Source organism: Protopterus annectens, chromosome 10.part0 (genome assembly GCF_019279795.1).
Source record: "Protopterus annectens isolate FY-2018-M chromosome 10.part0, PAN1.0, whole genome shotgun sequence".
NCBI lineage: Eukaryota > Metazoa > Chordata > Ceratodontiformes > Protopteridae > Protopterus > Protopterus annectens.
In genome coordinates, this window is record NC_056744.1 from 1,721,927,899 (window position 1) to 1,721,955,262 (window position 27,364).

The window sequence follows — 27,364 nt, forward strand, 5'->3', positions numbered from 1 at the left end:
GTAATCTTCCTTTGACAAAGCCAAACTGGGTTGGGCCCATTGTCTGAAGGCTGTCTGTGTCTTTGTTGATCATTTCCATGCTAATTCATTCTATGGCTTTGGGATCTTTTGATGGTCCACCCTTGTGAAGTGGGATTGCCATTGGAGTCCTTCATTATTGTGTGACCATGCCTATTTTGAAGCTATAGTTGAAAAGTGACTCAAGTTTTCCTGATAGGTCATGTATCCAGTTATTTAGTAGACTTCTCAGGATAATGTGCGGGCCCATTGAGGCTGTGTTTTTGGCCTTAGCTTGTGCCACCAGAACCTGCACCATTTTAATAGTTGGGAGAGTTATGTCAGTAGGTTTTTCATGGAGGGTGGCGGATGGACTGAGTAGTGAAGTTGAGTCAAATTTGTCATCCAGCAAATTTGCTAGGTCACTGTACTCAGTTGAGGTGGTACCATAGGCCACCAGTTTGGCACATCAATTTATGCTTCCTTTGAGGTTTCAGACATAGCTGTAGAAGGCCTTGTTATCTTTAGACTGTGAGCATACTGACGTCATAAATTGCCTTGTTAGACATAATTATTTCTTTTAGTTTCCTGTTAGCAAGCTCCTATCATTATGGGAGTTACACTTCCTCATTTTAGCCATAACTTATTTCATTTTATTTTCCCGTATTTAGGTTAACATTCCACCAGTGTGGTTTGTTTTTAGAGTTCATTTTGTGCTTACTTCTAGTGGGTACAGCTGCCTCTATACAGGCATTTACATGGTTGTAGAGTCTCTGTGAACAATTCCTTATAACTTGTTGTTGGGAGGAGCACTTAATAGGGCGTATTTTGCTTTGGAATAGTTCTTAACAGTTACAGGGTTTGTTGGGTTGCCAAGTTGAATTTTACTTTGAAGGATACCACATTGTGGTCTGACCTCACCGTGGAGGACATGAGACAGAGGGATGATGCAGCTCACTTCCATATTGGTGAGTACCAGGTCCAGTATGTTTGGACCTCTGTTGGGTGCGGACACTTGTCAGCTATGCTATGATCTGGGTACAAGGCAGCATGGATAAAATTGGGGTGCTGCATGGTTGAAGATAGGCAGTATTAGACCTTAAAGAGTACATTTTGAGGAAACCTGCATACACTCCTGTGTTGTGCATTTCTAATTAATGATAAACACATTTTCTTATATGTGGTATAAAATGAAGCAGTTCATTTTCTTATATGTGGTATAAAATGAAGCATTGGAGGTAACAAGTTCATAATAATGTGATTTTTATTAAACATGAAAAAATATTTGACACTTTTCCTTTGCACGTATATGTTAACAAAAATCTGACACAGTGCAAAGGTGACTTAAAGCAACCTCATTCTGTCTACAGTATTAGTAGACAATGTCCAGACTACTTCATGTTCAAGCTTATATCGTCTTTGTTGCATCACACACTCCAGAATCATTGTTCCAGTCCCATTTTCCTGCTGCCTCAAGAGGCTGACATTCGATTACCAGAGACTTACCCATGATTTTAAAAACACACATAAAATTATTATTGTTTGATTGCAGACGTCTCTGTGGAAACTTTTTTAAGCAGCAGAAAACACTGTACATACACCACAGCTTAGAACATACTACATAGCAGATACTATTGGCAAATCACTTTATGTATAACAGTGCTTTCATTATTTTTGCACTCAAAGGGCAAACATCACCAGTAATCTAATTAGGATGGTCTAAAGGTATTGGCTAGCCTAGGCGCAAGCTATCAAGCGGGAGCATGATCACCATTGGTAGCCATTTCCACTAAGGTGAGAATGTATCAGTACAGAAAATGAGTTAAGCTGGCTAACTTTTACTGTACACACGAATATGAGAAAATGTACCTGCTATCTAAGGCACTTGCATGCTGGAAAACTGGAAATTATACACTTGAACAAGTGTTTTATAGTCACAAATGGCTGCCTTTTCACTTGATGACTACAGGCTGCAGTAGTATAGCCTGGCAACACTGTATTAGGTGTAAGTGTAGTAACTAACCTAAACCTTACTTATGGAGTAAAACAATATTGTCAGGTGGCTCAGACACATTGTGCCAGCCAAGACTGGGACCTCTGTAACTGATGGTTTCACTGTGATCACAGAACAGCAACTGTTCTGGTATATCTCTCGGTTTGCCTTTATAATGCCAATCTCAATATGGTCGACCCCTTTTCCGTGAACACCGAAGTGCGAACTTCCCAGACGAAAACCACATATGCGAACGGCTAAATCTCGCCCCCTTTTTGACCCATGGTAGCACTGGTGTGGAGCAGCCGGGAATGTCGAAAATCGACATTTATTCGACCTTTGAAAAGTTTTGTGGATCTGAGTTCGCAGAAACGGTTCAAAGATGTGGTCGGTCGATTATATGTGGTCACCGATATAAATGTAAACCATCTCTCTTGCACACATTTACTTTCAAAATTTACTTAACCAGCTCCTGTCCTATATTTAACTCCCGTCTCCATGCTGGACTTTGTCATATAGTGACTTCTAGTTCCTATCACCATCCCCTAGTCTTGCCATTCAGGCAATTTAACTGTAATTTCTTAGTCATGTTCTATTCAGGTGTTTCACATTAGTTGATCCAAGGTTTTTTTTTGTCTTGCCTTTGACACATTCAGTATCCCCCTAAATTCATGTAGATCATGGACCATATTAAGTAAGGCCTACACTAAGTATACCCAGTCTGTATTCAAGAACATTCCTACCACATTTCTGTGCTGTCTGTGCACTCAGAAAGATTAGGCATAGTCTACACTTTGTTGTAACTTTTATGAATCCACCTCAATATTTAAGACAGTAAGAAAATCCATAGGGAAACAATTAGGAAGAAGGTGGGAGCTTTGCTTGTTTCATCTGTTCACTCAGGACGGCGTAGACTTTAGTGTAGGCATTATTGAATCTATCACCATATTCATAACTGCTGTCTTTTTAACCTTGAGACTGTGTGCAGTCAGCACAGTCCAATTTGGAGTTAATCATGCTGTTAAGATTTCCTTTTGGTGCAGGGAGTTCCATACCTGTTGAGGCACAAAGCATTTCTAGATGATTCTTGAAGATGGTATGCAGTTAGCAGGGTTTAACCCAGGCCTCACCGTTTGTTGTTGTGTTTACATCATCAATAAAAGATGTAGAAAAATAAAGTTTTGTTACATAAACAGGAGGAAACAGCACATTTTATGAAGTTGCTTAAATGCAGCATATATGGCCCATGATCTACATGGATGTAGGGGGACACTAAATATGTCGAAGGCTTAGATGCCTACACACATGGTATGTGGCACACGCATCCTGAAAAATGTTCTATGTGTACGACTTTGCTGGACTTGATATTGCTATGCTTTACTGTCCGAATAGAAAGACAAAACATAACACGGGAATGTAAGACTTAGTGACGGCTTTGTATTAGAAATGTACCTTGCAGGATGCACAGTAGCAAGTCCCACCATCAGTGAAAGTAAAGTAATATTCATACCGATGGTGGCATGAATATTCATTTTCTATTCATAGTTTGCCCTTTTCCTCAAGGTAGTGTGATCTCAAAGTTGTTATATTTAATTTGTGGGGGGCAGAGCCGCCCACATGGCAGTGCAGTGTGGCTTACCCTCCTGCAGAAACAAAGGAAAAAATTGCAGTTATTCCACAATCAGCAATGGATGCATGCATGACATCACACTGAAATCTGCATGGCTGTTAGTCATGCATCTTTTCCATACTACCACAACATGCCTACTTCACCTGTCAGTCACTGAGGCTATGCCCACTTCTGAGCAGACCAGCCTGCAAGGTACTTCTCTAATACAATACCTTAGTGACTTGGACTAAAAACTATCCAGTACTGCAACATAATCTCTGTTTGGGACTTGGAACACACCCTGCATATTCTGCCATAACCAACTTTGAGTCTTATAACATGAGAAACTATGTCAAAAAATCTTGTGCAGTTTTGTTAACAAGGAAGATAAATAGACTGTCAAGTGGTATAGAATGAAAAAACTTGCATTACAGAGTAGTGATTCTAAGCAGCCAGTTAATGATGGTCAGCAACCTTTTGTTAATGTGTGCACAATTTCCTGTTGTGCATTCACAGCCCTTTAGCACTTGTCCCATTCTTTGCTATTTTAGCATCTTGGGTGTGCTGAAAAGTAATTGCCATAATGACTGAGTTGCTAGTGCAGGAGAACGCAGGGTTACTAATATTTGCATTAAGCAGCATATGTTACAAGTTGATTTTTGTGATATAAAAAAATGAGACAATAAATCATTTCAGAACTTTTCCCACCTTTAATGGGACCTATAAGCTGTACAATTCAATTGAAAAATGAACAAAGCTGTTAAGGGAAAACATTTAAAAAATAAAAAACATACAATAAGCTAGTTGCATAAGTGTGCACACCCTTAAACTAATACTTTGTTGAAGCACCTTTTGATTTAATTACATCATTCAGTCTTCTTGGTTAGGAGTCTATCAGCAGGGCATATCTTGACTTGGCAATATTTGCCCACTCTTCCTTGCAAAAGTGCTCCATACTCAGATTGCAAGGGCATCTCTTGTGCACAGCCCTCTTCAGGTCACCCCACAGATTTTTTGATTGGATTTAGGTCTGGGCTCTGGCTGGGCCATTCCAAAACTTTAATTTTCTTCTGGTGAAGCCATTCTTTTTTAGATTTGGATGTATGCTTGGGGTCATTATCATGTTGAAAGGTGAAATTCCTCTTCAACTTTCTAGCAGTGAAGGTTTTGGGCCAAAAGTGACTTGTAGTTGGAACTGTTCATAATTCCCTCCACCTTGGTAAAGCCCCAGTTCCAGCTGAAGAAAAGCAACCCCAAAGCATGATACTGCCACTGCCATGTTTCACCTGTGAGGATGGTGTTCTTTTAATGATGCAAAGTGTTGTTTTTGCGGCAAATGTACCTTTTGGAATTGTGGTCAAAAAGTTCAACATTGGTCTCATCAGACCATAACACATTTTCCCATATGCTTTTGGGAGACTTTATGTATTATTTTGCAAATTTTAGCTGGGCCTGGATTTTTTTTTTGTGTAAGAAAAGGCTTCCATCTTACAACCCTACCCCTACCCCATAGCCTAGACATATGGAGTGTACGCGAGATTGTTATCACATGTAGTACACAACCAGTAGATGCCAGAAATTCCTGCACTTCCTTCAGTGTTGCTGTAGGTCTTTTAGCAGCCTCTCTAGCCAGTTTTCGTCTTGTCTTTTCATCAATTTTAGAGGGGCATCCAGTTCTTAGCAACGTCACTGTTGTCCCATTTTTTGTCTACTTTTTGATAACTGTCTTCAGTGTGTTCCATGGTATATCCAATACTGTGGACATTTATTTGTACCCTTCTCCTGACTGATACCTTTCAACAATGAGATCCCTTTGATGCTTTGTAAGCTCTCTGTGAACCATGGCTTTTGTTGTAGCAGGCAACTGAGTACATTTCAGGAAAATCCTACTAGGACAGCTGAACTTTATTTGGGGTTAATCAGAGTCTCTTTAATTGATGGCAGGCATGTACCCAAGAAGACTAAATGCTGTAATTAAATCAAAAGGTGCTTCAACAAAGTATTAGTTTAAGGGTGTGTGCACTTATGCAACCAGCTTATTGTACGTTTTTTATTTTTTATATTTTTCCCCTAACAGATTTGTTTGTTTTTCAATTGAATTGTACAGGTTATAGGTCACATTAAAGGTGGGAAAAGTTTTGAAATGATTTATTGTGGTCTCATTTTTTTATATCACAAAAACCTGGCATTTTAACAGGGGTGTATACTCTTTTTATATCCATTGTATATTTAAAAACAGTGTTCTGGGTTTTACAGACTTTGGGACATACTTATTTAGTAATTTTGTCTTCCTATGAATTCCTGCAAAATTAAGTTGTAGGGTCTGCCTAGCAACATGTTAAAAAAAATTGTATTAAATATGGATTGCAATTTGAGGATATAAAGAGGCTGTTGATATAGCTAAAATACAAGTCCCACTGCCAGTAGGAAAAGGCTTGCATAAGTAAATAGTACATGAGGATAATTATCTGTTGTGAGCTATCAGTCACAGCAGCAAACAGCTGAAATTACCTTAGGCACTTTGACAGATATGAAGGGGAGGTGAGTAGGGGGAGGGGAGATGAGCTTAAAGGAGAGCTGCACCCATAGACTCAAAAAAAAATGTTTATTTCATCTTGGTTTGGTGTTTCCTACATTTTAACACCACTCTGGAACTATTTACAGGTTTTTAAATATTTTTATACATAATTTCTGAGTCTGACCACATGGAGTCTGGCATCTTGAAGTAATTCTGATTGTTTAGTCTACCTCTAGGTATCCCAAAATGCAGTGCTTGTCTGTAAAAGGTTACATCACGCAGGCATCTTTCTTCCTAAAGCTCCTGTCACTGCATTGATTTTACATGCATACACTGCTGTCTTTCAGTCAGTTTTAAGTAACATGTCATGCCGTTCAGTGACTACTTAAAACACAAACAGTGCAAATGCCACAGAACAAACTTTCAAAGTGCTTTTTACTGATGCTTCTTTTTAGAATGGCTAAACTGCATTTTTTGTGAAGCCTGAATTGCACTACTTTGACTCGTCTCCCATCCCCATCACACCTAACTTCCCTAGCTGTCAAAGTGCTAAGGGTTATTTGGGCTGTTACCTGCTGTGATTGACAGCTCACAGCGGGAGACTTGACTCATGTACTGTTTACTTGTTCTAGCCTTTACTGTCTGTATGGGTTGGGGAAGGACGAAGGAGCTGTGACATCACAGCATGGGTGGTTTTTTTAGGACACTCATGATGATATCAATTTGGGGAGGCAACTGGCCAGAAAACTACCTGTTTTCATTGGCTTTGATGACATCAATAAATTGGAGACTGTAGCAAGGGCAGGATAAAAGTTTTTTGAAAGTGAAACCATGACAGTACAGTAAGGTACTGTTCTAGTGGAGAGAAACAGTCAATTTAAAATATTTCAAATGCTGTGTTGTTGTTTATTCATAGTAGGGACAATAAATAGGGAGAAAAAGGACAGAGAAGTTGAGCATTTAATAACAGAATCAAATTTTTGTCCTTTAAGGACTTCAACTCGGGCATAACAAAAGAATGAAAATTAGCCAGTCTAGAAAGAAAAAGAGTTAAGAGGCACTCTTAATATACTGTTAGAATACTGTTCTAAGTGATTATCCTTGTTTGTCTTTTAAGTAGTCATTGAAAAGCAAGAAGTGGTAATTAAACCTGACCTTACTGACTAAAAGTAAGCAGGGTATGTGTGAAAACACATGTAAAGTTAATGCATTGTCAGGAGGTTAGGGGCTATGATGTAATATTTTAAAGCCAAACACTGCCTGCACACTACACGCTCCAGAGACCTCAGCCTCATTACCACAATCGAGAGAACATGCTGGAGGGACAGGTTCATAACCCAGAGACTGCCCATGCTATGGAATAGACTTCCCATACATGTCAAGCAGAGCACTTCACTGGCCCTCTTCAAGAGAAATCATGATGAGTGGATGGGAAATAGAAAATTCTCCCCAGGGATCACGCCAGTGGCTCTACTCGACAGAGGCACTGGGAACTAAGGTTGGGTGGCACGATGCCAGGGTAATCCTATGGGCTAGGCTTGTAAAGGCTCCAGAGCCATTAGCCTATTACACACCTATGAACCTATATGAAACCCACAGTAAAGGGTCACAGTTGTTATTCTTCCAATTTGTGTCTGAAAACTTGGAATTTTATTTGTGGAATCACTACCTATTAAGAAAAAGTAACTAATCAATGCCCATGTCCTCAGATGAAAAGTTCAGGGGAAAATTATGACATCCAGTACAGAGAACATGCAGCTTAATAATACCAGTCATAAGACAGTGTCCCATGCATCTCTTTAAACAATAACAATGAAAAAAATCCAGAAATAAAGAACAATTTATTGAAAAAGTTGACAAAATACAGTTTTTTCATCACTAAGCATTTTCTGAATAATAGGAATAAAACTCCAATGTGTAGCACCAGAAAATGTGTGACGGACAGGCCAAAAACACTGACAGTTGAGAAGTGTGTGTCACTGTGACTGAAATGGCTGGGAACACACCAGACACATAATAAGGCCTTACCTTCACGACAGAATAGCTCTACTCTCCATTTATTCTCCCTACATAACTGCAACACTTATTTATCCCACCAGTCTTTTCTTACCATGTCTGTCCCAGCTTCAGTCTCTGTTATCTTTGTCCATATCATGCAAGCAATAAATTCACGGTATACCTGAGAGCAGGAAGTTCTAATCCACATTATAAACAGGAGGCTTTTAAAGTCTTTAAATAAATCCTGCTAATACAGGGCCTGCAGAACTTGTATCTACATTTCACAATCACTGGGGTTAAAACAGCAGAGCAAATACATAAAGTGCTGTACCTAAAACTCAAGTCTGTTCATTGACTGTGATACTTTGCTGTGTCAAACAACTGTTATTTTTGCATGTAAACAGGTTTAAAAATCCACAATGCATTTTTACTCAGTTAATTAAATATGACATTTTAAGGAAATATATAAAAACAGATAAAGTCAATTTCTTCAGCAAGAGATTTATGCAGGGTTACCACCTGTCCCTTATTTGGGCAGTTATGTCCTATGGGGGGGACAAATACTAAAAAATGGCAAATATCCTGAGATTTTAGGACAACTATATTTCCTGTGTTTTTTTTGATAGTTGCATAAAAAATTATGTTATATCTGAAACACCTAAATGTTGTGTAAAACAGCGTACGCAACTTAAATGCTGCAATAATAAGATTTTATTTTTGCAATAAAAGTTAAGTTCTGTCCTTTGCACTGGCTTTTCGTATCTTTTATCATGGAAAATGTTATGTTTCCATAAGGGTGAGCTCCAAGCTTAACATATAACTATAATTTGAGATAAATTGCCAGTTTTTAAGTAATATCTTTGTAATATTGCCAATGTCAGCAGAATAAATAGTAATAAATGCTTGGCCCTATAATTTCCTGTGCTATCCTACAAGGTCCTTCTCACTATGCACAAGGTCAAAACTGTAATTAGAATTATATATCAAGAATCCACCATTGCCTTTGATCAATACTTGTGCCCAGTTAAGTAAGGGAGCATAACCACCTTGTGACCTTTTCGTTACTACCTCATTTTTCATAATATTAATCAGGGATAAAGGATAGCCCCTACTGAGGAACATATTTCATAAAAGGTCACAAAAACAGTCAAAAACAGACTCACAGCCAAAGATTAGCAAAGAAAACTACAAGTTTTCATTTATTGGAGGCTATGAGTCTGTTTTTCACTGTTCATTGGTTAGCTAGAATGTGAAACACCATGTGAAGAAAATGAACACTGTTATCTGTGTTAGCATGTCTGGCAGGAGATTAATGTGGATTGTATGCCAGCATGTCTAATTGTGAAAATGTAAATACATTTTTAAAATGCTGAGTATTTCTCTGTTTATACAAAATGTTTAAATAATCTGACAGTGTTGTGATACATTTCTAATTCCACATGTTTTTGAGAGAGATTCTTAAGTACAGACTGTGTGGAGAATCAGCTGATCAGTAGCTGATGTCATTAGAATGTTCTTGGTTACTATGTGATTATTTGAACAGATGACTGACAGGAAAAATAACTTTTTCAAACAGCTTATTGTTATTTTTAAAATAAGACAGTTGATATTGTTAACTTAGACTATAAAAGAAACTGCTGAAGTCAGTTGTGGAGAGTTAATAAAGAGTTCCAGTCGGTTACAGTACTGTGCAGTAGATACCCATGAAAATGGACTCACCAAAAAATGTAAGCCTGCCTTTGCCTTGCTGTTATGTTTTAGATTAGATCGGGGACAGTATACTCTAGTTAGATTAGGAAAGTTTTGTTACTTAGAGTTTTTCTAGAATTATGAACTTCTGTCCTTCAGTTTAATTTTATATTTCTGGATATTGAATTTTGGTGTTTATTGAAAATTATTGTTTTACATTCTATTTAACCATTTTACTTATTAAATGTTTTTCATTACTTTACATTGTGGCTGGCCAATCAATGCATTTTTTAGAGTTTAGAGAGTGCTTATAACTGTTTGATACATCCCAAGTCACTTTGAATGCCTGGCTGTTTCTAGTCATAGCTATCATTTATTTTGATATTTAATTTCTAATAATTGACCATCCTTTGAAGGGTGTGTAGTCCTGTTTGACTCTGGTGGCACATTTACTATTTGTATTGCAGAAGGGACACATCTGTAAGTCTGTGTCAGGCTTCCCATAAGTGTTAGAGTGTGTGAGAATTAAATGTATTTAGAGTGTGAGCAAGTCAGAGGTCTTAAACTGGAACACATTGCTCTGAAGTGTATAAGGGATTACATTTGGAGTTGACAGAGGTATACAGTCCAGTCCCAAGATAATAGAGCATGTTCCTGTTGTGCTCTTAAGGGAAATTGTGGAATTTTACTCTTGTGTGCTCTGGTGTTTTCTGTGACGCTCCCAATCTGCAGTCAGTAGTAAGGATTGAGGCTCCTTAATTATTGACCTGGGTTTTAAATGGGGGATGTCACATATTGGTGGCAGTCTGGTGGGATATTAACCAGACATCACATTATTGGTGGCAGTCTGATGGGATATTAACCAGATGTCGCATTATTGTTGGCAGTCCAGTGAGATATTGACTGGATATCACACACCAATCACTTGGTACATACATTTATCCAATCAATGTATGTTTTTGTAATCCTTCTAGTTACTCATTGGCTGTTAGGTTTGAGATTGTGTTAATATAATTGGTTCATTTTCTGTGATGTTTATTCATGGTCCGAGGAAGCGGTGTTTTACCGTGAAAGTGCTTACCTATTGTTATTGCATTTTATCGCATCTTGTATGTGTATTTTATGCATTTATTTGTATTAAAGAGGTTTGTGATAGCCGTGGTGGTCAGAACATTTTATTTTATACATTTTGGTTTTACAGCAACATGCAACTGTAAGTCTCTAGCTTTATCCAATGTGGTGGCAATACTGTGATGCCAGGAAGAAAGCTGTGAGGAACTGGAGAAGTCTGCCAGCCTTCCCTGGGAAATGTGTGTGTGTGTAAGATAGTTATCATAGATAAGAGCCACTATAAGGCACTTATTCACAGAGTGGTGAAAGACTCAACTCTGTAACTGGCCTGTGTGCAGTGCAGTCTGGGTGTGGAAGGTGGTTGACTATACTCATGGTCCATAGTACATATTCCTTTTATGCTCTGGGAACCAGATTGCACTTTGCAAACTAGTTATTTAAACAGATTTGTGTGAAGCTTCTTGCAATTATTTCACCATTTGGGGGCACTGCATGTGCTACAGTTTATCACAGCTCATTGTTTCCTGTGTAAAGTTGTACTGCAGAATGTGTGCCTTACGTACAGTGTACTTCACAATGCAACTCTGCACAGATTCAGTGAGGTTACAGTCTGTCAGCGTCATTGTTTCTTACATTATGTAGTACTACTGCATGTAGGCCTTATCTAAACTATACTTACCCTGTAACTGTCATGCTACACACGTTCAGTGTGGAGACATTGTGTTGCAATCTGCCACAGTTCACTTTTCTATGTAGTGTTGCAGTACTGTATACGTCTTACATGCTTTGCCACTTGTGTATACTAAAGAGATTGAGATATGTTTTCTAGTTCATTCCACGCCTGGAGTATGACTAAATACCAGTAGGCCAAATCATGCCACTTTTTCTATTTTTGAAAATATTTTTTATTAAATCTTAAAGCTATTCAAAATAAAATAACACATCATAACAGTATACATTTGCAAGAAGAAATTGAAGCAACATATTTACAGTAGACTCAATAATTATTGAAATGTTTATCTAATAAAACAGTAAGTGTAATGAATTTAACTCTGTATTCAAGTTATGTTAAAACAAAAAATGCAAAAATATGAACAAAACTATCAAAAGATAATGTCTTCCTCTTGCCCTCAGAGGTCTAACTGAAACCTCTACGATGCTTCCGACTGGATGAAAAACTAAAAAAAAAAAAATCCACCACACCTAATCTACCTGGCAGTAATTTTAATTATTTGAAAAAGTACAGTTGTGTACACTTATCATAAATCTAGATGTGCGAGTGTATTCACTGTTGCAGTCATCACACTTGGGTTATCTGCCTGCAGGTAGCCCTCAGTCAGCCAGAATACCAGAGTCTTGGAATTTCTGCATTGGATGCTGTTGCCTCTTCCATGACGTTAGGACGTCAGGGGTATAAAACATGCAGCCAACGCCATTACATCAGTTTTTCTTGCCCCAGATATCAGGAGCCCCCAAAAATAGGAAGCAATTACATGGTGTGGAACACCTCCAGTAAAAAGTAAATACCATAGCCATAAGATATGGCCAAAAAGAAGATAGGTAGAAAGTCTAGAAAAGTCAGGGGGCTGGAGGGAGGGTAACCAGGACTGCAACAGTGAATGCACTTGAACAGCTACATTTATGGTAAGCGTAGACAACTGTACTGTGTTCTTCATGTTTCATTGTTGCAGTCATCACACGGGTTGATTCCCAAAGCTGAGTAAGGGTGGAGGCAGTCAAGAAGTATTAGAGTTGGCTAGCAGGCCTAGTAAGACTGCTGTGTCAAATCCATCTCTGGATTTAGAAAAGTCTGGTAAGTGCTAATGCTTGGTGAAAGTGTGTACAGAACTCCAGGTTGCAGCTTCCAGGATGTCCCTGGTAGGTACTCCCCTGAGAAATGCTGTAGAAGTTGAGGTAGCTCTAGTGGAATGAGTTCTGATCCCCTTTTGGGGTAGGTTTTCCATGGTGTTTGTAGCAGAAATGGATGCAGAGTGCTATCCATTTGGAAATGGTTTGCTTTGAAATGGCCTTGCCCTCTGCCCCTGTAGCAAAGCTGACTAGCAGCTGGTCAGATTTTCTGAAAGGCTTAGTCCTGTCAAGGTAGAACTTGAGCTGTCTGTGCATGTCCAAGGAGTGCAGGATCCTCTCCCCTTTATTCTGAGGATTAGGGAAAAGGGTTGGTAAATGGATGGAATGGTTTAAAGTCCCACTGGATACCACCTTGGGCATAAATGAAGGGTTAGTACTGATGGAGACCCTGTCAGCCTGGAAAATCAGGAAGGGTTCCACAGCCATTGGTGCCTGCAGCTCAGACACTCTTCTTGCTGAAGTGATGGCTGGAAGTAAGGCTGTTTTCCAAAAGAGGAATTTTAACTCTGCTGTAGCAGCAGGTTCAAAAGGGGGAAGTGTGAGCTTCTCTAGTACAAAGTTAAGGTCCCAGGCATGGGTGGGAACTCTCCTGGGGGGTCTTAAATTGTTAGCTCCTCTCAGGAACTGTTTGATCAGAGGGTGAGAAAAGAGAGGTGGCTCAGTATTGTAAATGAGCTGAGATGGCAGAGGCATGAATCTTAATTGATGAGAAGGAAATGCCTTTGTGGGGCAGTTCTGCTAGGTAATCTAGAATTGGAGGTCACATCAGTGTCCTTTTCTAGAGACTGGCTCCAAGAACAGTATCTTTTCCACTTTTTTGAATAGGATTTCCTAGTACTAGGCCTTCTGGCCTCAAGGATGACGTCCAGCAGCTGTTTGCTTTGGGTTGCTGGTGGTGTGTTCAAGGAATAAGCCAGGCTGCAAGGTAGAGTGTTTACAGCTGAGGATGCAAAATCTGTCCCGTCTGATGTAAGTGGCAGGGTGGCACTGCTGTCAGACTGTGTAGGAGTGGGTATCAGTGGTGGCGTGGCCAGTCTGGTGCAATAAGGATTGTCCTTGGTCTGTCCTACTTGATCCTGAGTAGTACTTTTGAGAGGAGGGGCAGAGGGGGAAGGGCATAGATTGAGAGGTTTTCCCATGTAAAGGATAGGGCATCCACTCGCCATGCTTGGCTGTGGGGATTTCTGGTGCAAAATTTGCTCAATTGATGGTATTGGGGGGGGGAGACAAAGAGGTCCAGCTCTGGTGTCCCCCACCTGTTGATTCGAATTTTGAATGAGTTGGATTCCAGTTTCCACTCGTGTGGGTCTAGTAGATTTCTGCTTAAGTCGTCTGCCAGTGAATTTTGTTTGCCTGGCAGGAATTGAGCTTGCAGGTGCACTTGGTTGCTCAAGGCTGTGTTCCACAGGGCCATGGCTAACCTGCAGAGTGGGTAGGAATGAGTTCCCCTCTGCTTGTTTATGTACCACATAACTGTGGTGTTGTCTGTCTTTATCAAGAGTTGTCTTGGAAAGGATAAGGTATTTGAAGGCTGTCAGAGCATTCTGTACAGCTAACAATCCTTTTTGATTGATATGCAGGTGAATTTGTCCTGAGCTCCATTTGCCTTGAATGCATTTGCTTGCCATGTGAGCCCCCCCATGCCTAGTCTGATGCAACTGTTGTCAGGGTTTGGGTGGTGAGGGGTTGAGTGAAATGAAGTCCCTTGGTGTGGTTGCAAGCCTCTGCCCACCAAAGGAACTCTGTCCTTAGACAAGGAATGATGGGAATCAGTGTTTCCAAGTCCTGAGAGTGCTGACACCAGAGACTTTTTAAGTACCATTGAAGTTTCCTCATATGCAATTAGTAGAATGCATGAGGCCATGAACCCTAGGGCTTGCAGTATTTTTCTCTGCAGATAGCTGGGTCTTGGTGGCCATTAGTTTGAAGTAGTTTGGCAAATGAAGCTGCTTTTCTGGAGTGAGGAATGCCATTTGGGAAGTTGTGTTCAAGCTTGCTCTCAGGAATACAATCTGTTGGCTGGGTACCAGATGTGATTTCTTTTCATTGATGGTGTACCCTAGAGAAGTTAGAAGTCTCTTTACAAATGCCAGGTGCTGGAGTAGCAATTCCTGGCTGTCTGCCTGAATTAGGCAGTCATCCAAGTATGGGTAAATTTGAATATTTCTCTGCCTGCAGTATGCAATGCTGGGGCCAGGCACTTTGTGAATACCCTGGGTGCAGTAGATAAGCCAAAGGGAAGTGCAGAGAACTGATGCATAGAGCCTGCCCTGACACGTAGATATTTCCTGCAAGATTCCCTTATGGGGATATGCAGAAAAGCTTCTTTTAAGTCTAGGGTGACTAGCCAGGAGTCCTTGGCTTGCATAGGAAGCAGCTGTTGTAATGTAAGCATTTTGAATTTTGGGACCACCAGGGAGGTGTTGAGAATGGACAGATCCAGGATAGGGTGCCATGAGCTCTCTTTTCTGGGCACCAGGAACAGTCTGGAATAGAAACCCTGTCCCCTTTGCTCTGTTGGAACAAGTTAAATAGCCCTGATACTGAGAAGAGAAAATACTTGCTTTTGAGCCTCTGCCCACTGGTTTGGCGGAAGGTCTGGCAACCCGCTTGGGGCTGGCAGCGAGAGGAAGTAGAATCTGTATCCCTGGGATACAATGCTTAGGACCCATACATCCTGGGTAATGGAAATCCCACTTATTTGCATGCAGGGCGAGTTTTCTTCCTAGGAGTGCAAGTATTTGGGCATGGCTGGGAAGGATGATAGACAAGTCATTGTGAACTTTTTTCCATACAGGGGGTGGCTTACCACTCCCTGTTTTCGAGTTGGGAGCACTCCATACCCTGAGACTACAGTCTTGGTGGTGTGTTGCCCCTGGGCTTGGACTGAAGGCCTGAGAGGGACTGGAAAGGACCAGTTTTTAGAAGGCCAATGCCTACTGACTCTAGGTGGCTGTACCTGTAAGAAATCTTTAACAGTTTGCATAGATTTAGCTTTTTCCTCCATCTATTTAAGAACGTCTTCTGCTTTTGTGCCAAACAAACATTCCTGGTTTAATGGAGCATCTAGTAATTGTGCTTTGACATGGTCTGGCAAGATTTGTTCCTTCAGCCAAGCATGCCTTCTCAGTACAGACCCAGTGACAGCAGCCCTGCAAGATGCTTCTAAGGCGTCAAAGCCACACTGCAAAGTATGTTTATTAACTTGGTTTGCAGAATGCTTTGACTCTTACTATTCTCTGCACAATCTGGAAGCAACAACATTTTCTGTTTAATTAGTTCCATAATATGCTGCTGGTACTTCAACATGTGAAACTGGCAATTTAAAGCCCTTATGGCAAGAGTTGCAGAGGTATATACCTTCTTACCCAATCTGTCTAAAGCTTTAGAATCCCTGTCCGATGGAGTAGGGTTTTTGGCTGTAGTAGCCTTAATACCTTTAGGTCCCTGGGAAATGATCTCTGGATCTGCCATGGGATTCTTAAACAGAAATTTGTGAGAGTCAGGTACTCTGTAGTACCTGTCAGGTTTTCTAGGAGCTAGTGGCAAAGTATCAGGAGTAAGACTGGATTCCATGAAGACATCATCTACAATATCCAGGACAGGGGGTATAGCTAGCTAGAGGCCTGTGCTGAGGCAAGTCTAAAAATTCTCTGAGTTTCTTTTTGGACTGTGGGTAGTCCTGGCGTTCCCAATGGAAATTCTCTCTTAAGGTATGCAAGGTTTCACCAAAAGAAAAGTCCTCTGAAGGGGAGGCAGAGGGAATAAAATTCTCTGCATCTGAATCCTCATAGGTAGATAAGGCAATTTCCTGGTAATCAGAGGGATCAGAGTCATCGGACTCACGGTCTGTAGAATCAGAAGGAAAATCAATCCTTTGTTTTATAGAGGGGGAAGGCTGGCTTCACCTAAAGTTAGAAGGTCTTCAGCTATTCTAAGCATTTGTTTCTGTGGCATGGGAGCTTGAACATGTGCTTTAGTTGTCGGTTTTTTAGACGTAGTGCGAACTCTGGGCCTGAGAATCTGTGTAATTTTAGTCAAAAACTAAGATGTCGGTTTAATATGAACATAGGAAGGTCGGAATACACCATCAGAAGCCGGTGCCTGCACAGCGGCTCTGGACCCATCCAAGGTAGAGACATCAAGCATCTCGCAGCATACTGGACTCCGAATGGGTCTCAGCAGAGGCCTGCGAATCTGTAGAAGTGGGTATCAGGGGCTGCGAAGGCGCCTCACTAATACCATCCTATGCGGTCCATCTCTGTTTTTATCCTTATGTTTTTTCAGAAGATCTGTAGTCAGATGGCTTATCGAAGCCATTTCGGAATACGGAGAGCGAAAGAATTTAGGGACAAAGATAGCCTGACGACGAATAGTTTGGGTGTTAAACAGGGCACAGAACCTACAGCGAGGAACGTCGTGGTCTGGGCCTAAACTGGTGATGCAGTAAGAGTGAAAATCTCTGAGTTATTTGCTTTCCACAGGCAAGACAATTGTTAACTTTTTCTGACATCGGTTAGAGCAAGAAAAACGGATCCCCAATGGGGTACTTAGCTCTAGAAGACTTCAGGTTTGAAACTCGAACAATGAAAATTTCAGGTAGCGGCCCACCAGCTTCTGCTTTGGGCTCCAACGTGGCAAGAAAAGTTGTTGTAATGGCATTGGCTGCATGTTTTATATCCCTGATGTCATGGAAGAGGCGACAGCATCCGATGCAGAAATCCCAAGACTCTGGTATTCGGGCCGACTGAAGGCTACCTACAGGGAGATAACCCAAGTGCAACAGTGAAACACGAAGAACATCTATCTAATCACTGTCCAGAGAGGGTGACAAGTAGGGTAACCATGCACCCCTCTCATCAGGACATAATACTTTGAGATCACTCTAGACATACAGCACTAGTTTCCAAAATGTCAGTCTAAAGTTTATTAAAATAATAGACTGATTTACAAAATATCATATTAATTTCCACTGTCCACTCATGCAACAGAGGAAAATAAGCCTCTTTCCACAGATTTATTACAAATATTAGTATGTTTAAGAAAATAACTGGGATGGTAGACTATGAGGTGGAGACTAGATGTTGTGGTTCATGCATCTGTGGAGTTCTGTAGTGAAGGAATAGTATAGCAGAACTGAAAACGCCAACACTGCCTCTCTTATTTTTCGGCACTTCATAAAGATTACAAGATTTTAATCAGCTACCTAGTTGCCCCCATATGCTAACAACTGGATAGTTACTTATTGTCAACACTGTTTGGCTGTAGTCAATCAGGGACACGCTTAAAGTTTCACCATGACAAAAACGAGACAATGTAAATGAGCGAAACACTGTAAAATACAGTCTGTATTCATAGCACCTAAGAATATTCAAAAAACTTATGAGTAGGTCTCATTAATTATGGATGTTGCTGACCTGCTGACTTGTCATTGTAAGTGTGTGGTGGTGTACCAAAACATCCAGCTCACCAAGAAGGAAGTAGCACAGGTGTGCGTATGTTGGATAGTATGAACCCAACTTCCAGCTTCTGTATACACTACTGAACTGCCAGCTAGACTACAAAGAGCAGTTCATTCAGATTCAGTGGTGATGTGCAACCTTTTATAAATATACACAGCAACTGATGTGTTATCAATCATGTCATCGAAAACTAAAAATATTGGTGAAAAGTTGGACCATTCAAAAGCAACCGTTCATAACAAGCTCAAGGCCTACTGTCCATTGTGGACCTTGATGTCCTAAATCCTACACTGGGACTTGCAGGTGCTCATGTATTTAACCAGGTCCTTCTTGAAGATACAACTTGATTGTCTGTGTTTAATTCAATGAGGGAGTTTATTCCCTAAGTGTGAAAGACTATGAGGCAAGTTCTCACTTCATAGTGTAGTATGTGTTTTTATTGAGCCCAGGTGTCCTTCTGTTCAGGAGACCAGAAGGCTTTCTAAACAAAGGGTTTTAAATGGTAAGGGATCCTTTAATATTCTACTTATATAGCACAGGTCTTCTCTGAGATAGAGATACGATAAGAGTGAGTGCTACTGAACTCCTTTACAATAAGAGAAGTCATGAAGCCATTCAGTTCTCTTAGTGAAGTGGAGAAGATAGAGAGATTACTCTCAATGTGACAAAATCTCTACCTTCTCCAGTTGCTTGAGATGGCATGTGAATAGGTTGTAGGATACTGAATTATATTCTGCAATTGTGTAAAGGGTGCCTATTACTTTTTTGGCTTACCTTTTGACCCCAGAGAGGATCATATGGTCAATTCCAAATGATTAAATGGCCAGAGAGGATCATGTGGTCAGTTAAATATACTTTATAAATGGGTGTGGCTGTACTGTTGTCAGTGAAAGGTCAGTCTCTAGAAGGACCCCAACATCATTTACTATTATGTCAGATGTTAGTCCATCAGTAGTTTATAAAATCAGTTGTGGCTGTCAAGTGCCAAAATGCTACATTGTAAAGATATTTCCACTATGCAGTTCCTATTTAACGTTATGTGCTGCTTGAAGGGATGTGGTGTCAGCAGAGATAAGTGTAGCACTCACAAGTTTGCATTTATCTGCATATTTGATGAGTCATGACACTGAAGTCAGTTTTGGTACATGATAAAACAAATGCCAAAAAGTAAGTGGCTACGTGGAGATCCTTAAAGGGCGCCACTGGTGAGGATAGGATTCCTCTTATGCTTACCCCTTGTCTGCAATCATGCAGTAAACTGTGAAACCAAATTAATATGGCTTTATCAATATTTATATCCTCAAGTTTATATGATACCATCATAATATAGTGTTGAACATAATTTGTACTTCTCTGTATTTCTCACTTACCTTACCCCCAAGGTCTAAATCTTGACCTCCTCTATTTACATAGCTCCTCTCACATCCTTACACTTGTATTGAATTTGTTTCTTATTCAACTGTAGGTATATTGCTTATAATATTTCCCTCTGTAGCCCCACCACCCTACTCTAAAGCCTCATCGCTATTTTACTTTGTAATATTAGCTGGTAACAACTGTACAAAGTGACATACCTTTACTTCCTAGAAATTAATTCATTTCCATATATAGATTAATCATGTGCATAATATTTTCATGGAATTTGCTTGCTTGTTATTTTTACTTCATATGTATAATTTTACAAATTGTTCATGTTTTTTCTCCAGGCCTCCACTGAAAATGGGCTCTTACTGGCCCAGTAGACTGTCCCGGTAAACAGATGCCTGTAAATAGTAAATAAATATTAGCGCTTGACTGTGTAATATTGTTTTCTCATTATAATTCCTCTTCCAGGACATTTCTTGATGATGTAAAATTACTTTTGTACATCTGTCAAGGCCTCCTCTGATTCTTACATTAGCTAAAAAAATTTAAGCCATTTGAGGTTGTTACTTTCAGTAGACTGTCAGATGAACAACACAGTTTTGAATCGTAAGGAGTTAAGATGACTTTTGGTAAGGTTGTTTCCTTGAAGTCAAGACTGTAGCCTCAGCCTGAACTGTTGCATAAACTGTGCAATTTTTAGCTTGAAGACAAGGCAAAACAGCAGTGATGATAAAGTTTCACACCCTGGAGTACCTGTCTCTGGATTTCTACATCAGAGAGACTATTTTTGTCCTTTTTCATAGAAAACTGCAAAGTGGTTTGCCAGTTTTTCAGTTGTTGTGATGATATTATTTGCAGGAGCATGTTAGTTTATTGAAGGGAACAGTAATACATGGTATATATGTGAAAACACTAAAATAAATAAATCTTTCTACAAAGTAAGATATTTTACAAGATTTGTTTGAAAGCATTATTCCTTTTACTGTGCAGGGCTTTTGATTATATAAATGGTGTGGTTACTGGACAGTGGGAAGGGATTTTTCCTTTACATGGTGATTGCTCTTTCTCCACTTTTGTGCATCCATGGAGATAGTATGTGTGTATATATATATATATATATATATATATATATATATATATATATATATAAATAAGGGGGAAGGAGAGGGCAAAGACCCCCCCATGGTGGTGCAGGGGACTTGTCCCCTGCAAAATGTTTTGTATGATAAGTTAAATGAAACTGTATTTTACATGTTAAAAGGCAGTTTTCGGCATCTGGTTACTACAAACATACTTACATTGAACAGCCAGTTTGATCTCTCAACACTACTAATTTATCAGTGTCCATGTTTGTGTTTGCTATATTTTATACATTTGTAAGCATTCTAAGAATATTGAAAACAGTCAAATTTTTTTTATACTGTACCTATGCCATACCTAGGTTTCAACCCTTTATAAAAAAAAAAAAAAACTCTGTTAAGACTGTATTTAATAACATATAAACCTTGAATCAATAAGATTTTTCTTTTGTTTCCTTTCTATTCTGTTACCTTGACTGAGTTTTTTAAATAAATAGCTGCAGACCGTATATCAGTTACAATTTAGAAGCTGTAAGTGTGTTGTTAGAAAACAAGCAACTGGCAAATTGTTTTTAGGATGGCTTCCAGGTTCACTTTTAAGAAGCATAGTTTTCCTATTGTTAACCAGGTTGCTGTCAGTCCATAACATGCAAATAAGAAATATTTAATTCAGAGTTGAATTAAGGCACAAGGATTTTAGTACCTTTAGTCAGACTTTGGGTCCAACATCTGGACTTTGCGTTTTTCATTTGGTAGCTTTCCTTAATTTTGTCTCAGTTTGACTAATACTTCATTCTATTTTGTATGATGTATTTTAATATTTCTTTTATCTCTTATCTATAGCATCTCTTATGTTTCTCTAGAAATATACCCAACATTCAAATATAAATAGTTCAACTCGCACTCCCTTATACTCCACCTCCTATGACTCTGTGGCAACATCCATACTTACCCATTCCCCTCAACCCTCACAATACCACCAGCCCACATCTACTCTCAAAAAATACGTATCACTTACACCTAGATACTGCCAACCTTAAAAACATTTGTAATAAATTGCCAGATGTCTATGCCTGGAGAGGTCAATATGGCCCAGATATTCTAATCATAACTGAAACATAGCCAAATCTCAAAACCAAGGATATGGAAATTATTTCTCTAGGATATAGAATAAGATGATAAAAAGCACTAGAGAAAAAGTGGAGGTGGAGCCAACATCTATTAAAAAAAAAACTCAACCTGTCATATCTCCCATGTTATTACTCCAAAATTTAACAACTCAGAGATCCTAATATCACTCAAATTAAATACACATAAATGCCAGAGTATCATACACATCCCCCAGTAACAATATTAACACTACAGAAGAATTTCTTTCCTGGATCTCAGACATTTTGCAAGAAACTATCATAATGGGCAATCTCAACATTGATTGGATAACCATAGGTAATGAGACCTGTAAAAACACCATCAATCTATACAGCTTCTCTCATCTCATCTCAACCCCTACCAGCTACAACAAAGCAACAACTGATTACATACTGACCAACACAAAAAAATAAATAAAGTGGATACCCTCAGCGATGTCCTAAGTTATCATCTCAACTATGCTATAAAGAACAATGCTTCTATAAAACAAAAAAACACCAATATAATAATTCTCCTTTCAAACTGAAAGCAATCAAATGGAAGGTACAGCAAACGTTATACATCAATGAAGATGTAACCCTGTTTAACTATACATTCTTGAATATATTAAATAAATAGTTAAGCTCCCATTAGAACTAAAAAAAATATTTAGAGCAACTTTGTTCCCTGGCTGTCTAAAGATACTAAAATAATGTAAAAAATGGGAAAATGCATGAAACCATGACAGAAGTACAGTATTATATCCCATTTTCAGTTTATACAAATAAGTAAGACATGCTACCAAAAACAAGATCAAAACTGGAAAAAAAAAAGAACTACTGTACTTGACTACAAACTAAGTGCCAAATTATCCCTAAAAACTTCTTGTCAGTCATAAAGTCATTAAAGCCCACCGCAAGTTTAAGTAACCAAAAAAAGTAATATTGCTAACCAATTCAACATTCATGTTATACAGTTATCTCTGTTATTAACACCCCACCCACACCTACCACCACTCCTCCCATAAACTACAAAGTAGCCAAAAGATCTTTACCTTCCAAACAGCATCTACTGCTACAAGCATGAAGCTGCCCAAACCCACCACAATGGTCCCAGATAAAATCCCAACTGAATATATTAAACTAGCAGCAGAAGCCTAATCCTAATAAGTAGGTCAGTTAAGGGAGAATATATTCCCACCGTTTGGAAAAGATAATGTGTCTTACCTTTGCAAAAAGGAGGAAAATTCAGTTACATTTCTAACTACAGGCCTATAGCCATCTTATCTCCTCTGTCAAAGATACTAGAAAATGTGTTCATAGACAAGTCCTCAACTGTATTCCAGACAACCTTCTTACCCCAACCCAGCATGGCTTCTGCCTGCATCACAGTGTTACAACTGCGCTTCTACTACAGTCATCCCGGGTATGAATACTGGTGACTCAGTCTCGTATGAATATTGGTGACTCAGTCTCACCATATTCTTGGACCACAGTATGAATATTGGTGACTCAGTCTCACCATATTCTTGGATCTGTCCAAGGCAATTTACACCATATCCTTTCAGAAGCTGTTACTTAACACTATCTTCATTAGGCCTAATTCTCATCACAATTTTTCTTTTCTCATAGCTACCTCTCAAGCAGAATGGGGAAATGGCATCTCCACCTTTCTCCAAGTTCTCCCTGTAACAGCTGAAGTCCTCCAATGTTCAATATTTGGTCCTCTGCTGTTCAGTATCTTCAGTAGTAATCTGCACATTGCAACTAGACATGCATCCATCATAAAGTATGGAGATGACTCTTACAATAATCTGCTATGTAAACAATCTAGAAAAACTGCAACATCTAGGCATGGCTAACAGGCTCACAATTACTATTACCCCAAAATCTGATCCTGTTCACCCCCAAAGCAGCTAGCTCCCCACAAACAGTGAAGCATTTCTACCCAGGCCTCCGCCGAAAATTGGCTTAGTTCCAAGCCAGACTTTCCCGATAAACAAATGTTAAATAAATTAACCATCACCTCCTCCAATAAAACTAGTAAGCATCACCAAACTATTAGGAGTTATCATTGATGACAGTCTGTAATTTGATCACCACATAAAACAGGCAATAAAGAGAACTCATGGAAACTAGGGACCTTCTACAAGATCAAACCATAGTTAAACAAAGCCAGAAAAAAAAACACAGCATCTTCTTTCCTTCTCCCTACCCTTCTTTTTGCTGCCTCCAGACTCATCATCCTGCATTCCACCTCTCTCTCTCCTCAGTAGATTAGTGTTACTACAAAATAGCCAAATTAGCCTCAAACCACAGCTACTGAACCCATCACTGTATATATCTAAAACAACTTCAGCGGTTCGAGCTAAGACGCTCCTTAACTCATTCACAGTAAGTGATTGCCCACAACCTCCTATACCTCCTTAAAAAGGTTACAAGCCTAATCAACATGCTCCAACAGCATTACCGAACCAGACCACTAAGGTCAATATATGAACTGTTATTGACTCCAAGCAAGACCAAGAACTCCACTGGAGATATACTGTACTCCTCCTAAACCACAAAAATTAGGAACTCTATACCCCAAGCTCTTAGACAGACTGAAAATACTAAATCATTCAAAAATCAGCTAAAGCAATATGTATCTGCTACATGGCTATACTCATGGTCCACTCCAGGTCAAGTCCCTACCCTAACTCTGCCTAGAACCTTCTACAGGTCAGACTCATTCTTGTCATTTACTCTGCTCTATCCTCTTTCTTATGAGCTTCGACCTAACTCTCCTTGTCAGTCTAACTGCTACAACTCCTAATATATCTTGGAAAACAAACTACAGGTTGTATAAACGTCAGTCTTTTAAACACTTTTTAGCTACTGTATATACTAAATGCTTTGTTACAGAAACATATAAACATGCATTATTTTAAATACCTGTATATTATCTAACTTGTAACTACTGTGAAGTTTTTCTCCAGTGGCCTCCTCTGAAAAGGGGTATCTGTTTGCCCACTTGGACTGTCCCGGTAACAGATGCAATGAATAATAATAAATTTGTCAAATTCGTCTTTAGAGGGGTGGTGATGGTGGAACTTTTTTCTTTCCTAGTTCTCTATAAAGAAGTTCATTCATTAATAAATTGCTTTTTTTATACTCTTTATTTTTCTTTGTATACCTTCTTAGCTTTCCTGCTTGAGCTGACATTTTCAACTCATTGTTAGAAATCATATAATATACATATTGATATGGTTTACTACTACCTGTTACTTTTTTGATATTTTAGTTCACCACTGTTTTGCATGTAGAATTTACTCCATTTAGCAACATATACATGGTTTTCCTCTTTCTTATTTCTCCATATGTTTGGGGTTGTACCATAACAGGAATTAGCCACATGCTTAAGTCAATGTATAAACTTTATGAAATCTGTATTTCTTCAGTTTATATTTGCCAGTAACATGCTTTTCAGCCCTAGCAATAAATGAGAACTGCCCCTTTTTGTAGTTCATGCCAGGTTACCTGTGCTGGTAGCATAGTCACATTTATCTGACTAGTATTTTTATTAGCATGGTGATTCTACAACTACTAGTACCTGCAGAGTGTTCTTGCTCACACTGTAGTAGTTGCTGCTTGCACGCCCAGGTATTATAACTTAGTCACTCGTTACGCTAGATGCTGTTATTAACCTTTCATCTCCTCGTTTACGTTCACATTTCCTTAACCGTTTATGTGTTAAATCTCGATCAATGTATGTTGCTCCAGGAGATCTCAGTAGTCACTGATATAACTGTGGACATTCTGATTTTATTTCCTTTTCTTCTACTCAGAAGCTTTGAATTCTTTCTTTTGTTTTGGTCTACTTCTTGTATGATTGCCATACATACCTCCTTATGAAATGCTTCTGCTAATCTGAACAAGGGTGTCATATTTTAGATTTTCTTCAAGATTTGGAGCTTTCCCCATTTTGGATCTGAAGATTTCTGTAGGTATGTATACAGACCCAGATCTGCAGACCTGTACATGCAGTCTGTTTCAAAAGACCTCATGCCTCCTCCAGACTGACTGATCTAAATATTGCCACAGACTATTTTTGTGCGTCATTTGATAAATATTCCACATTTACTTGTTGTCCTATCCTGTGGATGGAACACTTGGTGGTAGCAGTTCAATCTCGTCAGACTTGTACATCAGAAAAGGAAGAGTAAGTCGATATGTATAACTTGAACTTTTATTCCTAGAGGCCAAGCGAGTTTTCATTATTAGCAATTTTTTTTCCAAAATATTCACTGTTTAGCTTAGCTGTTAATTGTTTATGCTGTATTATAGTGACTGGTCATCTATTCCCGGACATTTATTACTGCAGTCATCTTGCAAAGTTGATTTCTTGAAGTTAAGCTGAATCCATAGCCTAGTATGTTGATAAAATGGCTTAATGGGTTGAGAACAAGAGAAGTCAGCAATGGTAAAGAAAATTCAAAATCATTGAATTCTTACTTTTGAGATAGTAGTTTCCCCTTTTTCATAATCCAGTTGAAAAGTAGTAGTTACTTTTTCATAGAGGGCTGCTATGCAGTTTATCAGTGCTTGGTATATTTTGTACATCTGTAAGCATTTTATGATGCATGAATGTTGGATACTGTCATATTTGTTTCTTTTTGTATTCTATCTACCCTTACTTAGGTTACAGCTGTCTGTTGTGGCTTTGTTTTGTAACAGATACTTGGTTCCATAAAATTCTGTTTTATTACAATTCTTTTTATTTCTCTTATTACATTTTTAGCTAAAAGGACTGTAATTCTGGTATCTAGTTTTTATGTTGTTAGAAAGTAAGTTATTGGTCAATGATTCTTAGTTTCCACTTATATGTTTTCTCCCTCATTTAATTGCACCAAATATTTAGGGGTTTAGTACGATGCACGAACGGATCCCATTCCTAATTCTGAGAATAGTTAAAGTTCATGAAATTACTACTTTTATCTTTGATGTTTGCTAAGGGCAATCTTTTCAGAGTCTACAACATATTTAGAACTGCCTTGTTCTTTTATTCACTTGTACTGGTAATTTATTTGAGTAGGCTTTGTTCATTTTGTACTGTTGGGCTACTCATCTATGCCAACATATTTATATATTTCCTTTTTTTTTAATTTGTTTATATCATGTTCTAGGTTCACATTTTCTTCAGTTATCCTGCCATAAATGTTTTCACAGGTTATTAGTCAGATGTCATTTTTATAGGACAGATTTAAATCCATTTGTAGTTGTAATTTCACTTGGTAAAAATGAGTTATGAAGTTTTAAATCATCCACAAAAAGAAGGTGAGGTGGCATTTCGCAAGGTTGTTTTTTTACAATCAAGCTGAACCTCTAGTCAGTTAAGTGAATAGCTTAATGGGTAGAGGGCAAGGCAAAGCAGCAACTGTGAAAACAGAGTCTTACTAGAATATCCATTGCTGGATTTTTGTACGTGGAATTTTGCCGTTTCTATTACTGAGTTGTAAAGTGATATTCTGTTATTTTAATGGGCTGTATCAGTATATTTTATGAATAGATTTGCATTCTGTGATCCACGAATAGAGAATGTAGTAAT

The 27,364-nt window shown here is 38.9% G+C and overlaps 1 protein-coding gene across 1 annotated transcript in view; it reads right to left on the minus strand.

Annotated features, from left to right (window-relative positions):
• Window positions 1–27,364, minus strand: part of LOC122814471 (zinc finger protein 665-like) — a 218,238-nt gene that overhangs the window by 103,165 nt on the left and 87,709 nt on the right. The window lies entirely within an intron of this gene.